Source organism: Chionomys nivalis, chromosome 11 (assembly GCF_950005125.1).
Source record: "Chionomys nivalis chromosome 11, mChiNiv1.1, whole genome shotgun sequence".
NCBI classification, from domain to species: Eukaryota; Metazoa; Chordata; class Mammalia; order Rodentia; family Cricetidae; genus Chionomys; species Chionomys nivalis.
This window is the reverse complement of record NC_080096.1, coordinates 23,255,682-23,268,244: the sequence shown is the minus strand read 5'-3', so window position 1 is coordinate 23,268,244 and position 12,563 is coordinate 23,255,682.

The window sequence follows — 12,563 nt, the reverse complement described above, 5'->3', positions numbered from 1 at the left end:
CCTCCCAGACAGACAGCCAACCCCTTCCAGACAGTCAGTCAACCCCTCCCAGATAGACAGCCAACCCCTTCCAGATAGACAGCCAACCCCTCCCAGACAGACAGTCAACCCCTCCCAGACAGACAGCCAACCCCTGCCAGAGAGACAATCAACCCCTCCCAGACAGACAGTCAACCCCTCCCAGACAGTCAGTCAACCCCTGCCAGAGAGACAATCAACCACTCCCAGACAGTCAACCACCCCCAGACAGACAGCCAACCCTCCCAGATAGATAACCAACCCCTTCCAGACAAACATCCAACCTCTACCAGATAGACAGGCCAACCCCTGCCAGACAGACCTGCCAGACAGACAGCCAACCCCTGCCAGACAGACAGACCAACCCCTCCCAGACAGACAGACCAACCCCTACCAGTCTGACCGCCAATCCCAACCAGTTAGACAGCCAACCCTACCAGTTAGACAGCCAAATCTGACCAGACAAGCCAAACTCTACCAGACAGACAGGCAAACCCCTCCCAGTCATAGACCAGGCTCTGCCAGACCTGATCTTCTCCACCTCCCTGCCCTCTTGATAACTGATCTGAATTGTTTGCCCACAGGGGCTGTCAACACATAGATTTCCTGTCCTTTGAGAAAGGGGAAATCCACCCAGCAGTTTACCACGAGTCACTGGCTCTGTGAAGAAAGCATCAGGATTGGCAGAGGTAGCTGAGAGGAGAGGAGAGAGACCTGGATCTAGAAGGAACACTGCTACTCTGGCTAACTCTGGCTTGACTACACTGAACAAGGTCCCTCCCTGGCCTTAATTTTCCTATGTGAAAAATGGGACAATAATCTTTACTTTGCTGGATTTTCTAGATAGTTCTGCCAACTTACTTACTTTTGTTATTCTATCTGTCTGTCTGTCTGTCTGTCTGTCTGTCTGTCTATCTCTCTTTGAGACAGGGTTTCTCTGTAGCTTTGGAGCCTGTCCTGAAACTAGCTCTTGTAAACGAGGCTGACCTTGAACTCACAGAGATCCACCTGCCTCTGCCTTTGCCTCCCAAGCGTTGGGATCAAAGGTGTGTGCCACCACCGCCCAGCTTTGCTGTTATTCTTACTGTTTGTTTATAACAGTGTCATTGTAACCAGGTTAGGAACTTTCGTAGCCTAGACTAGAATTGAACTTTTAGCAATCCTCCTGCTTCAGTCTTCTCAATGCTAGGACTGTATGAACCACAGCACTCGGGTAGTTCCACTCTGGGTAACCGACTGGGAACACTTAAGTGTCTTCCAACTGGAGAGGCTGGGAATGAGTTGCTGAGGTTAAAGTACCCAGACTTGAAGTCACCCACGTCTGGATTCAAATGTCACCACATCACTCTCTAGCTGTCTGTTGCTGGGAGAGTAACGGAAACTTCCTGAGTCTTGGTTTCTTGATCTATAAAGTAGATACTTGGTTTCTCAGCTGCAGACTATCAGTTAATGTCTAGGCTTGTTGAGGAAGATCAACCAAGACTTAACTACCTCGGAGGCAAGTCAGAAACGGTTCATAACAATCTCTAAGGAATAGGGATTGGTTCTTAACCTTTGATGCCCTCTCGCGTCCTCACTTCTCGGCCCTGTGGCTGCTTCTACCAGATGTACCCTACCTACATTGCTGGGGCCACAAATAATTATTATACCAGACAATAATTTTATTTTTCCTTTTTTTTGTTTGTTTGTTGGCAGTGCTGGAGATGGAACTCTGCCACTAAACCACAACTCTAGCCACACCTTAACTGGTGACAAAATAAGTTCGTGGTAGTAAAAAAAATCAACTTAAAAAAGAGAGAAAGATGACACATAACCTCACCATGCAGAAGTAAGCTCTACTGACGGTGAAGTTGACGCGCCAGGATTTCCGGAAATTAAGTGAGGGTTGCCTGTCTGCTGGGCTTTGGGGTGGAGGCAGAGTCTCAAGGACCACTATATCCCATATTGAGTGGCTGGATCATCTGTGCATGCTAAAAGGATGGAAAAGACATTTCAGAACACACAGAGACAAACAGACAGACAGACACAGAGAGACAGAGATAGAGAGGCAGTGACAGACAGACTGACTTTTGCTTGGTTTCAGATGCAACGCCACCTTATCCTCCCAGACATAAGGGGTAAAGAATGTTTCTCCCTCACTCTAGGGAACTAAGACTGGAAAGGCAGCTATGAAAAGAAAACTTCTAACCCAGAGCAGGGGACCAGGGCTGGGCTAGCATCGAACCAGCTCAGGCCCCGGTTCAATCCCTGGCATCACGTTAAGTATTTACCCGTTAATTACATGAGGCAGTAGCTTGCCCCCTCTCACCCCTGCGTTTGCCCCAGTAAAGAGCTTGTCAGGCTGAATGTCAAGGTCCATTGAGTTGTCTGCCTCCCTAGCAAACAAGAAACATCTTTTCGAGTCTGGCTGTGTCTCCTCGGATCCTGAAGAAAGTCTGTCACTGAGTTGCTTGGTAAGGGTTCTAGTGAGTGAAGAAATGACAGAAGCACATGAGCAATAGGGAACAGGCACTTTAAAGCTAAATCCAGACACTGTCACTTTATAACTGTGCTCATCTCGGGGGAAGTCATACCAAGTCTCACCTCTAACCTAACTTTCTTTCTTGTAAAATGAAGATAATCTGATATCTGCTTTGCAGAGGGTTTTGAGTTTGGGTGTTTGTTTATTTAGAAACAGAGTTTCAGTGTGTGACCCAGACTCACCTCAACATGGTTGGCAATCCTCCTGTCTCAGCCTCTGGAGTATTGGGGTCTTATAAGTGTGTTCCAGCACGCCCAGCCCTGTGCATGCTAGTTGTTCTCTTCTGCTGAACACAGCCCAGCCCGTCATTCATTCTTTATTGGTGGGATAGCTACAATGTACTGTGGATCTCATTTTATTTGCAACTTTGCCAAGCAGGGCTGGGATTATAGCTCACTGGTAGAGCATTGCGCGAGCCACTGCCCTGGGCCTTAATCCTTTATCTGTGAAGTGATGGCTATGATAATAGTATTTTCCTCATATAACGATTATGCGGGGGCAGATAATGTATATAAAGCATTTAGTACGGTGTATCGCACAACTAAGTAGGAACTCAGTAAATTGTAGCCAGTACTTGGTAGGTATCAGCTGGTTTCCTGATCGCTTGAGACCTCTAGAAGCCGGGTGGTGGTGGCATACACTTTTAATCCCCCAGCGCTAGGAGGCAGAGGCAGGTGGATCTCTGTGAGTTCAAGGCCAGCCTGGTCTACGGAGAAACTCTGTCTCAAAAAAACAAAGATTCCTGCAAATCTGGGGGGTAGGGGGGGGATTATCAGTATTACTTCTCCTGGGCCAGCTCCTACGCTGTTCAACCCGTGGGCCAGTGTCACAACAAACACACAGCACCACTTGGCTCTGTGCCTGTTTCCACGAACACCCCACTCAAAGGCAGTCCCTAGTATAGTAAGATTCTCCTAAAGAGTTCCAGGGTAGGAGACTGAGACACCCCCCAGCTCAGGGTGAGCTGAAAACCCTGTGCTCCCCAAACCATTTCAGATGGCTCTTTTGTTATTGTTGTTGTGTTGTTTTGCTTGGGTTTTGTTTTGGGGTTTTTTGATGTTGTTTTGAGACAGGGTCTGTGTAGTCCTGGCTGTCTCAGAACTCACTCTGTAGATCAGGTTGGCTTTGAACTCGCAGAGATCTGCTTTCTTCTGCATCCTGGGTGCTGGGATTAAAGGTGTGCCCCTTTGTTTTGCTTTTGAGGCAAATTCTTACTATGCAGCCCAGGCTAGCCTAGAACTCACTGTGTAGATGACAGAGACCTTATACTTGTGACGGTTCTCTTGCTTCTGTGTCCCAAATGCTAGGATTACAGAAGCCTACCACCTTGCTCAGACGGCCTGCATCTCTTTTATAAATTACATTTAATGTGTGTGTGTGTCACATGTGTGTCACAGTGTACATGTGGAGTTCAGAGGACAACTTGCAAGAGTCACTTCTCTCCTTCCACCATGTGGGTCCTAGAGATGGAACGCAGGTCGTTAGGCTTGGTGGCAAGGCAAGTGCCTTAGCTTACAGAGTCATCTCACTGGCCCCTGGTCTAGACCTCTTGATCCTCTTGTCTCAGCTTCCTGAGTGCTGGGGTTGCAGGTGCATGCCACCACACCCAAGCTCACAGATGGCTGTTATTTGCATTGACACAGTTCTCAGCTCCCAGTCGTGGGCCCTCTCCTGGTAGCTCTTGACAATAAGCATGCTTTTTCTGTCTCCCCAATCGCCCTTCCAGGCATCACACCAGTGTAGAGTTGGGAGGGTGAAGGGTTAGCTTCCCCGCCCATCTCCCTACCATCACGTGTAAAAGTATAGTGATCCTGCTCCGTCACTCACACAGTCAGATGGGAATACAGTTTCTGCGCACGACCCATCATTCATAGCAGGTGCCCTTGGCAGGCTTCCTGCTGCCCACCGCTCCCTAGCGTCCCCAACTCCCGCCCACTCCCCAAATCTACCTCCTCCAATTACTGACAGATTATCTGAGCCCCACCTCCCCGCTCACAATATCTAAAGCAGTTTGTGGGAGCACATCCAAGTCCATACCCTCCTCCTCGTGGACTCCACAGCATCCGCCTCTCAGAAGTTCAAGGCCACACCCTCACCTTAAACAGTATTTTCCCAGTGAGAATTAACCTTGTCCCAAAAAGTGGAGGACATGTGCTGCGGGCCTGCGGGTAGCCCCTAGTCTTCAAGAATGCTGTTAAAAATCTGAACACTGGAAGATTATAATTAAGACAGATCATGGAACGTGGCTTATTTTTTTCCCCTCGAAAAATCTGGCATTGCAGAACCCACACTTCTTCCCAAGGGGCATGTCGCCGAAGGGGGGGGGGGGTGTCCCCTGCCCTTCAAGCAGATTTTTCTTATGCTTCGGCCCACCGCCATATTTATCTTCTGTCCTCGAATCCTGCAGGCTTTCAAATATGTGGCCTTTGCATTTTAGGGTCCATTCCCACCTTCCACTACTTTGTTATTATGAATTTGGGCCCGAAATTTCCAAGGCTCACTGTCAGCAGTATTTAAATTATGGCTGTTCCTGGAGAGGCAAGGCAATCCAGACGACGAGAATCTCCAATAGAAAGTGCTAATAAGGCTGGGGGGGCGGGCATTCGAGGCCAACGCAGTGTTTCTTTTTATTCGGTTTTATCTTATTTGTTTTTGCAATCCTAAGGCTTGAACCCAGGGCGTCTAGCACCAAAACACACCCCTAGTCCCTGTAGGGGTTTAAACCAAGAACTTTGCATATTAGAAACACAGCGGGGGAAGCTCCGCGAGCCAGATAAAGCCCCACACTCCCTCCCACAGAGAAGGTGGTGTAGTGAGAGGTCCAGGAGGACCAGGGATGCTGCAGCCGACCTGCCTGTGGCAGAGGCTACGGGAATGGCTGGGGCACTGCAGAGGAAAGATTTTGAGGCATCCCTTGGAAAGTGACGCTTGACCTTGGCGGAAAACACCGCAGGCACCGCGGCTTCAGTTCGCTGGTTCTCCCCTCCCTCCCCTCTCCTCCCTTTCTCTCCAATGCAGAGGACTGCGGAGGAATCCCAGCCTGGCTGGAGTACCCACCCACGCGACTGCGGCACGCGAGGGGCGGGGGCGGGAGGGCGGGGGATGGCGGGGATGCCCGTCTTCCCTGGAAGGCCCTGGAGGGAGGTGAGGGGAAGCTGATCACGTGGTACCGCCACCAGGCGCGGCGGGATTGGCGGGTCTGGCTGCCAGGGAGCCAGGAAAACCCGTGTCCCCCTCCCCTGGTGGCCCCGCGGGGCTCACTGGCCCTGCCTGTCTGGGAAGGGTGGAAGTCGTGCTCCCACTAGAGATCTAACCAGTGGTCGGGTCCCTAAGTGCTCTGCCCCCGCAGTCTGCGACTCTGGAAACTCAATTGCTTCCCCTTTCCTTCCCAGCTTCGCTTCTTCCCACCTGCCGGCGGTTCTGTGGAGCCTGCCTGGAGACCAGCTTTATTTGGGCTAGCTGAGCACGTTTCTCCTGATTTACCTCAATTTTTCGGTTTAGGTCAATTCAGTTTAACTCAGACTAGGGAGGGCGAAGAATACCAAGAAGTTCTGCACACTCTCAAGCCCCACACATCCAAATCGACCCTCATCTTCCTCGTCTGCACTTGGGCCTCATCTCCGTCGCCTGCACTTGCCCCTCAAAGCAGAAAACGGAGAGCTAGCTATTTCTAAGGCTGCTCGCGTGAAATCTGTGAGATTAAAAAGCCTGTTAAATTTATTACTAAATCTTCAATTCTTGTTTTTATTCAACGCATTAAATATTTAAGCCATTCTTTTTCCCTCCTTTGCATTTATTCTGACTTGTAATTAGGATTATTTGTGTGGTTGTTGCTGACCGGGCTTCTGCCTGGAATGTAAGTCCCACGAAGGAGGAGGGGCGTGTGTTTCGTTTATTTCATCACTGGAACAGCAGCACACTCCGGGTGTAGGGTTTATATTTTCTCTCTCTGGAGATGTAATAATGAACCAACAGCAGGAGGATGAAAAAGAGAAAGAGCAGGGCCAGGGTGATGGCTCAGAACACAAAGGCACCTGCTGCGGAGTCTGACCACCTGAGTGGGATTCTCTGAACCACAAAATGGAAGGAGAGATCTAACTCCCCAGAGTCTCCCTCGGACACGGCATGCAAGCATCCACAAGCACTCAAAATAATTGAGAGGAAAAAGCAAACAAAATCTGTTGTGTTGGTGAGGCCCTGGGTTCTCTCTCTCTCTCTCTCTCTCTCTCTCTCTCACACACACACACACACACACACATTATATACACAAGCAAAAATCTATGAAGTGTAAACCTTAAGGGAAGGGCCAGATGGTTGACATTTATTAAACATTTTGTGTTACCCAAAGGACTAGGGTTTGGGGGTTTCCTGGGTGTGGGAAGGTGTGACTGAAGCCAAGGGAGTGCAGGAATGGAGTTCCTTGATGACCAGAGGCTGCCCTACCAGGCAAGTAGCACCTCAGAAGGCCAAGTGATCACCTCTGCCTGGGGAGGTGCTCCTGGGCGGATCCAGGGACTCTCAGAGGAAGCTTCTGTCTGCATCTGCTGCTTTCTCCACTGGTGCAGACTGATGGGAACTTCTTCAGCCGAAGAACAGATTTCCAGAGCTATTTCTGGGTGCAGTTTCTCAGAATAACCATCTTGAAATATGGCAAGGAAATATATTTAGGAGAGGTGTAATCTGGGGACCTCCATGACACATAGTAGGTGTGTAATAAATGTTAATCGAATACATGGTTGGATGAATAGAAGCCACTAGTGTGCTGGGGGAGGACACAGATTTTATAATAAAACACTGTTTCTTTTCCATCCATCAAACACAGTCAAGCCTTCTTTCTGAGTAAGCCTCCATTTCTACAGTTCCTTTCACCTCAGGCTAGCACGAGTCCTATGTCTAGAAAAAAGAACCCAGCACTGGAGGAATAGGTGTAGAGGTGCCGGGAATTTAGAAATCTGGGTTCCCGGGCTGGTTTTGCCCCCTGGCTATATTGTTCATAGTCTCCAGCTCTCTGAGGCTCCATCTTCCATCTGAAAATATGAGGATAGTGATACCACCTCACAGGGCTACCTAGCAATATGAATGGGAAGGACGGGAGTACCGAATGCCGCTCTTTACAGTACTGTTGAATACAGCAGGGTAACCACACCTCCAGTGCGCCTGGAACAGAACAAAGTATACCTGTTGAACAAAAGCAATTCTTAGCATTCCTTTCATTCTCCAACGTGTCCTGGTTTAGACAAACCGGGAAGAAAAGTCACACTAGTTATCTGTATTGCTCCCTGGGACACGGAGGAACATCTGATTGGTGTAGCAGGCTTTCTTGAAACCCCAGCCCCCAAACCATGACATGGAGACTTATTATTAGTTGTGAATGCTCAGCATTGTCTTATGCTTGTCCCACTAGCTCTTATAACTTAATTTAACCTGCTTCTCTCCATCTACGTGTTACCTGGGGGCTTTTTACCTTTCTTTCTTTCCGTATGTCCTACTTTCCCGCTTCCTCCACATCTGGCTGGCTGGCCCCAGGCATCTCCCTCTTTTTCTCCCTCGTTCTCTTCTCCTGCCTAGATTTCTTTCTCCTATTTATTCTCTCTGCCCGCCAGCCCTGCCTATCCCTCTACTATTTAGCTATTGGTCATTCAGCTTTTAATTAGACCAGTCAGGTGCCATATGCAGCCAAAGCAATGCATCTTTACATCATTCAATGCAGCATAAACGAATGTCACACAGCTTTACAGAAAGTAATATTCCACAACATAAACAAATATAACACAGCTTTACAAAGTTAAAGCGATATTCCACAACAGATTGCAGAAAGAATAGTGAGAACGAGCCTGGGAGTGTTCATGATATTGCATCAAGAGCAGAAGTCTGGGAAGAGCTTACCAGCTGAGGGAGCAGCAAGACAGTTCTGGGAAATAAACAACACAATGAGAGCCAGAGGTCATGGAAGGAGATGAGGATCATACAGGGGAGATCTGAATCAGTGACTTCTCAAAAGAGATCAGCTGAGGAACTGGGGATAAATTCTAGGCACTAGAGCTAATGAGGTCTGAACCAGAGCAGGGCCTGTAAGTCCGGGGAAATGAGGAGCTGAATGCAAGAATCACAGCATAAGTCAAAAGCAAGAGGATTTCCAGGTGGATGAGAGGCCATTCACGAAGCATAGAGACTAGGGGAGAGAGAGTACAGGAGACCCAGGAGATGAGAGGTGATCCAGGCCAGGCAAACTGAGCATTCATCACTCCAGACCACAGAAAAGGTAAAGCCCACAGCCGGTACAGGTCATTGGTGCAGCCAGAGGAAGGAACTGGAGGCCCAGTCAGTGTTCAGGTAGCATCTGATTAAAGCGGGAGTTCACGAGGCTGCAGAGATGGCTCTTCAGCACTTGAGGCTCTTGTGGAGGACCTGGGTTCAGTTCCGGTACCCACACAGTGACTCACAACTGTAATTCCAATCTGTAACTTCAGTTCCAGTGGATATGGCACCCTCTTCTGGCTTCCATGGGCACCAGGCACACACATGGTACACATACATATATGCAGACAAATATTCATACATATAAAAACTAAATAAAATTTGAAATATATATAAGAATAAAATGAATTTTCATGGCCAAGTTTTGTTGTGTATATCTATAACCCTAGAACTTGAAAAACTGAAGTAGAAGGATTCAGGGTTTGAAGTCAGTGTGGAGTGCACAGTGGGTTCAAGTTCAGCATTAGCTAAAACCATGAGAACCTGTTGCCAAAACCAACCAACCAACCAAACAAACAAAAAAACCGGCTGGGGGAGAGAACTGGCCTGGCATAATGAATAAGGCCCTGGCATTAATGATTCCCAGCAATGCACAAACAAATAAATAAGCATAAAATAAATGTTAGCTTTTCTGAGCAACCTCGAAAGGCAACAAAGAGCTCAAAATCAAAGCCCACAATAAGAAAAGAGTCATTTGTAATAGTCCAATAGACCCTTTAATCACCAAGGCCATTAGAGTGAGGACTCAGTTCCAAGGTCAGCTGACACAAGTGTGCTGGAGTAGCTTTATCCATAGACTTTTCCTATGATACAAATTCTAGAACCCAGCAACCCGTGCACTTAAACTGTTGAAACTCTGCATGCCAAACTGGCATATCTGCACTCATGCTTCAGAAAGATACTGTCCACGTGAATCCATGGGGTGTGCTGGACAGGTCTGGACAAATGAGGAACCTGGTTGTCTTTAAATAAGAGCTTGTGGTCCTTTAGGGGGTGACAGGAGTACGCAGAGTCAGTCAGAGCATTACTTTCCAAGAGATATTTATCTGGGATGGTGGAGAGAGAACCTGGAGCTGAGTCTATGTCTGGTGGGTGGTGGTGGTTGTCCCTAGGATCTGTGATCTGGCTTTAATCACCAGTAGTGGTGCTCGCCCTATGTGTATCCTTGCTGATGGTGAAGCCTACAGGCTTCTGAACCTTGCTTTGCCCCACTCATCTTCGGTGGCCAGTCCCAAGAGATCAGGAGAGAGAATTCCTACTCGGAGTTAGGGCTTGGCACAACTGGCCTCTGCCCAGCGACTAAAGGACATCTAAAGTTCCAATGTCAGCCGGGTGTGATGGTGCACCCTTTGTGCCCATCACTCGAGAGACAGAGGCAGGTGGATTTCTGTGAGTTTGAGGGTGACCTGGTCTACGTAGTGAGTTCCAGGCCAGTTAAGGTTACATAGACCCTGTCTCAAAATACAAAATAAAAATGAAATTCCAATATTCCTTACTGTTACACAGTAGACAGGGTCTCAGTGGAGCATGTGGATTAAGGCACGTGTTGATCCAATGTTTACTCCAGCTTTTTTGTATGTGTAACTGTTCTTGATCCAAACATTGCCACGCAGTCTAGCTGCCCAGCAGAGTAAAGGCTGAGCTCTTCAACCTGGCATTCTAGACTTCTGGCCCAAACCTACCTCTGGTGAATATTTTATATTCTATGTGTTCACTGGTCCTTCCTTTAAAAGTTATGTGTGTAGGTGTTTTGCCTGTATGTATGTCTATGTGCACACACATATAGTGCCTGAGGAAGGGAGAAGAGGACTTTGGATTCCCCTGGAATTAGAGATACAGAGGGTTGTGAACCACCATGTGGGTTCTGGGCATCGAACCTCTGGAAGAGCAGCCAGTGCCCTTAACTGAGCCATCTCTCCAGCTCCCCTCCTGTTCTTATGATAGCTCAGCCCCTCCCTCTGGACACTTGTTCCTCCTCCTCCTGCTCATACAGCGCAGGCTGACGGTGCTAACAAATCTGAGATCAATCAATGTAAATGATGGTTTATTTTGCCACACGGATTCAGAGGCTTCCATCCACGACTGGTCCAGCTGCCTTTGGGCTTATGATGCTGTAGTTAGTGTATGCAAAGGAAGAGACCTACATGGTGATAACAGTCACCTACCAATGTGAAAACCGGATGTCACTGAATGGCATGGAGGTTTTACGATTTTCTTTAAGCCACAGTAACAACAAAGAAGCAACTGACATGGAAGGAAGCAATGATGAAAGATGAATGCAGGAGCTGGGGGTATCCCTGGAGGCAGCTGGTCCGCAGCTGGTCCACAGCAGTCCTTGGGCCAAGCTATTGTGGCACCAATGGCTCACAGGGTTACTCGAGCCAAAAATCTCTCTTTGGACCTCCACGCACTTGTGCCAGGCTTCTGTTCCTGGCACCTGATGGAGTCATAATACAGAACTTTCTGTGCTGGCCTCTCTGTCATATCCTTTCAGATATTCCAGTCACACCTGCTGTTCGTACTTCCTCAGTCTGAGTCTGCCTTTGTCTTCCCACCACGTGTTTCCTTATGGCCTCCTCGTTTTGGAACTTTCCCCTCCTCCCCTTATAAACTTGTCCGCTCTGATTGAGGCCTTGCCACCAGAGCACTTCTGCATGAATGCCACCCCGAACCCCTGAGCAAAGCCTGCCATGCCATTGGCTGGCCTGTCCTAGCCTCTGTGTGCATGCCTTCATCACCTCGTGTTCCAGTGATCTGCTTTCCTACCTGTAACCCCAGAAAACCATGTGCTTCATCTCTAGCATGACTCCGGCTTTTGCCCAAGAGTTCTGCAAAGGAAGTATAACGGATATTTACTGAATGAGTGAGAATCCCTTCTCCCCTCCTGTCATCTCCCTGAGTCACTACTCAGTTTCTAAAGATGAGAAAGAGAATAAACGGTGAGAGGAACTTGCCCTATTCTCTTCAATGGTGATGATTCAGGAGAGAAACGCCTTGCGAAATGGGGCCACTGCAAAGCCCAGTGGCATTTAGAAGAGGTCTGATTTCTGCTAAAGCCCTGGTAGTGGCACCGATGAGCGCAGGCCGACTCTGTTTGGGAATCTGTGCCCAAGACAAGCACTTGGTTTTTTTTTCAACAAGCTAGAATTCTTTTCTTTTTTTTCTCCTTTCTTTTTTATTCTCTTTCATCCTTCCTTCCTTCCTTCCTTCCTTCCTTCCTTCCTTCCTTCCTTCCTTCCTTCCTTCCTTCCTCCTTGCTTGCTTACTTCAATAAAGTCTCATGTAGCCCAGGCTGGCCTCTTGGAACCTCCTGCTGGAATTAAAGGTATGTACCACCGTATGCCAGAGAGCAAACTAGAATCTGGCGGCTGTTTCTCAGCTGCACAGGGAGCTGGACCTCAAGGCGTGTGGCTGGAATTGGGATCCCCCGTCTTTTGGCACAATCTGACCAAGAAACAAGGCAGTCCTCTTCCCCACCCTCCAAGGGGGACGGGTGCTGATAGCTGTGGCAGAAAGAATCTTACCCACTACACAGCCTACGTTTGCTCGACCTGTTCCAGTCTCTCCTACAGTAGACTGTGCCTGTGTAGCCAGTCATGGCGAGCTATCTGGGAGTGGGAGCTGAGGCCTTTAGCTGCTGATGAGCAGTCTCCAGCCCTCTTTCTCGCTGGGGCAATCTGAAAGTCTGCTCTCAAGAGGAGGGAGTTCAGGATGGAAGTGGTCTGACTATATAAATGTGAAAGGAAAGTTAACAGCTAGATGTGGT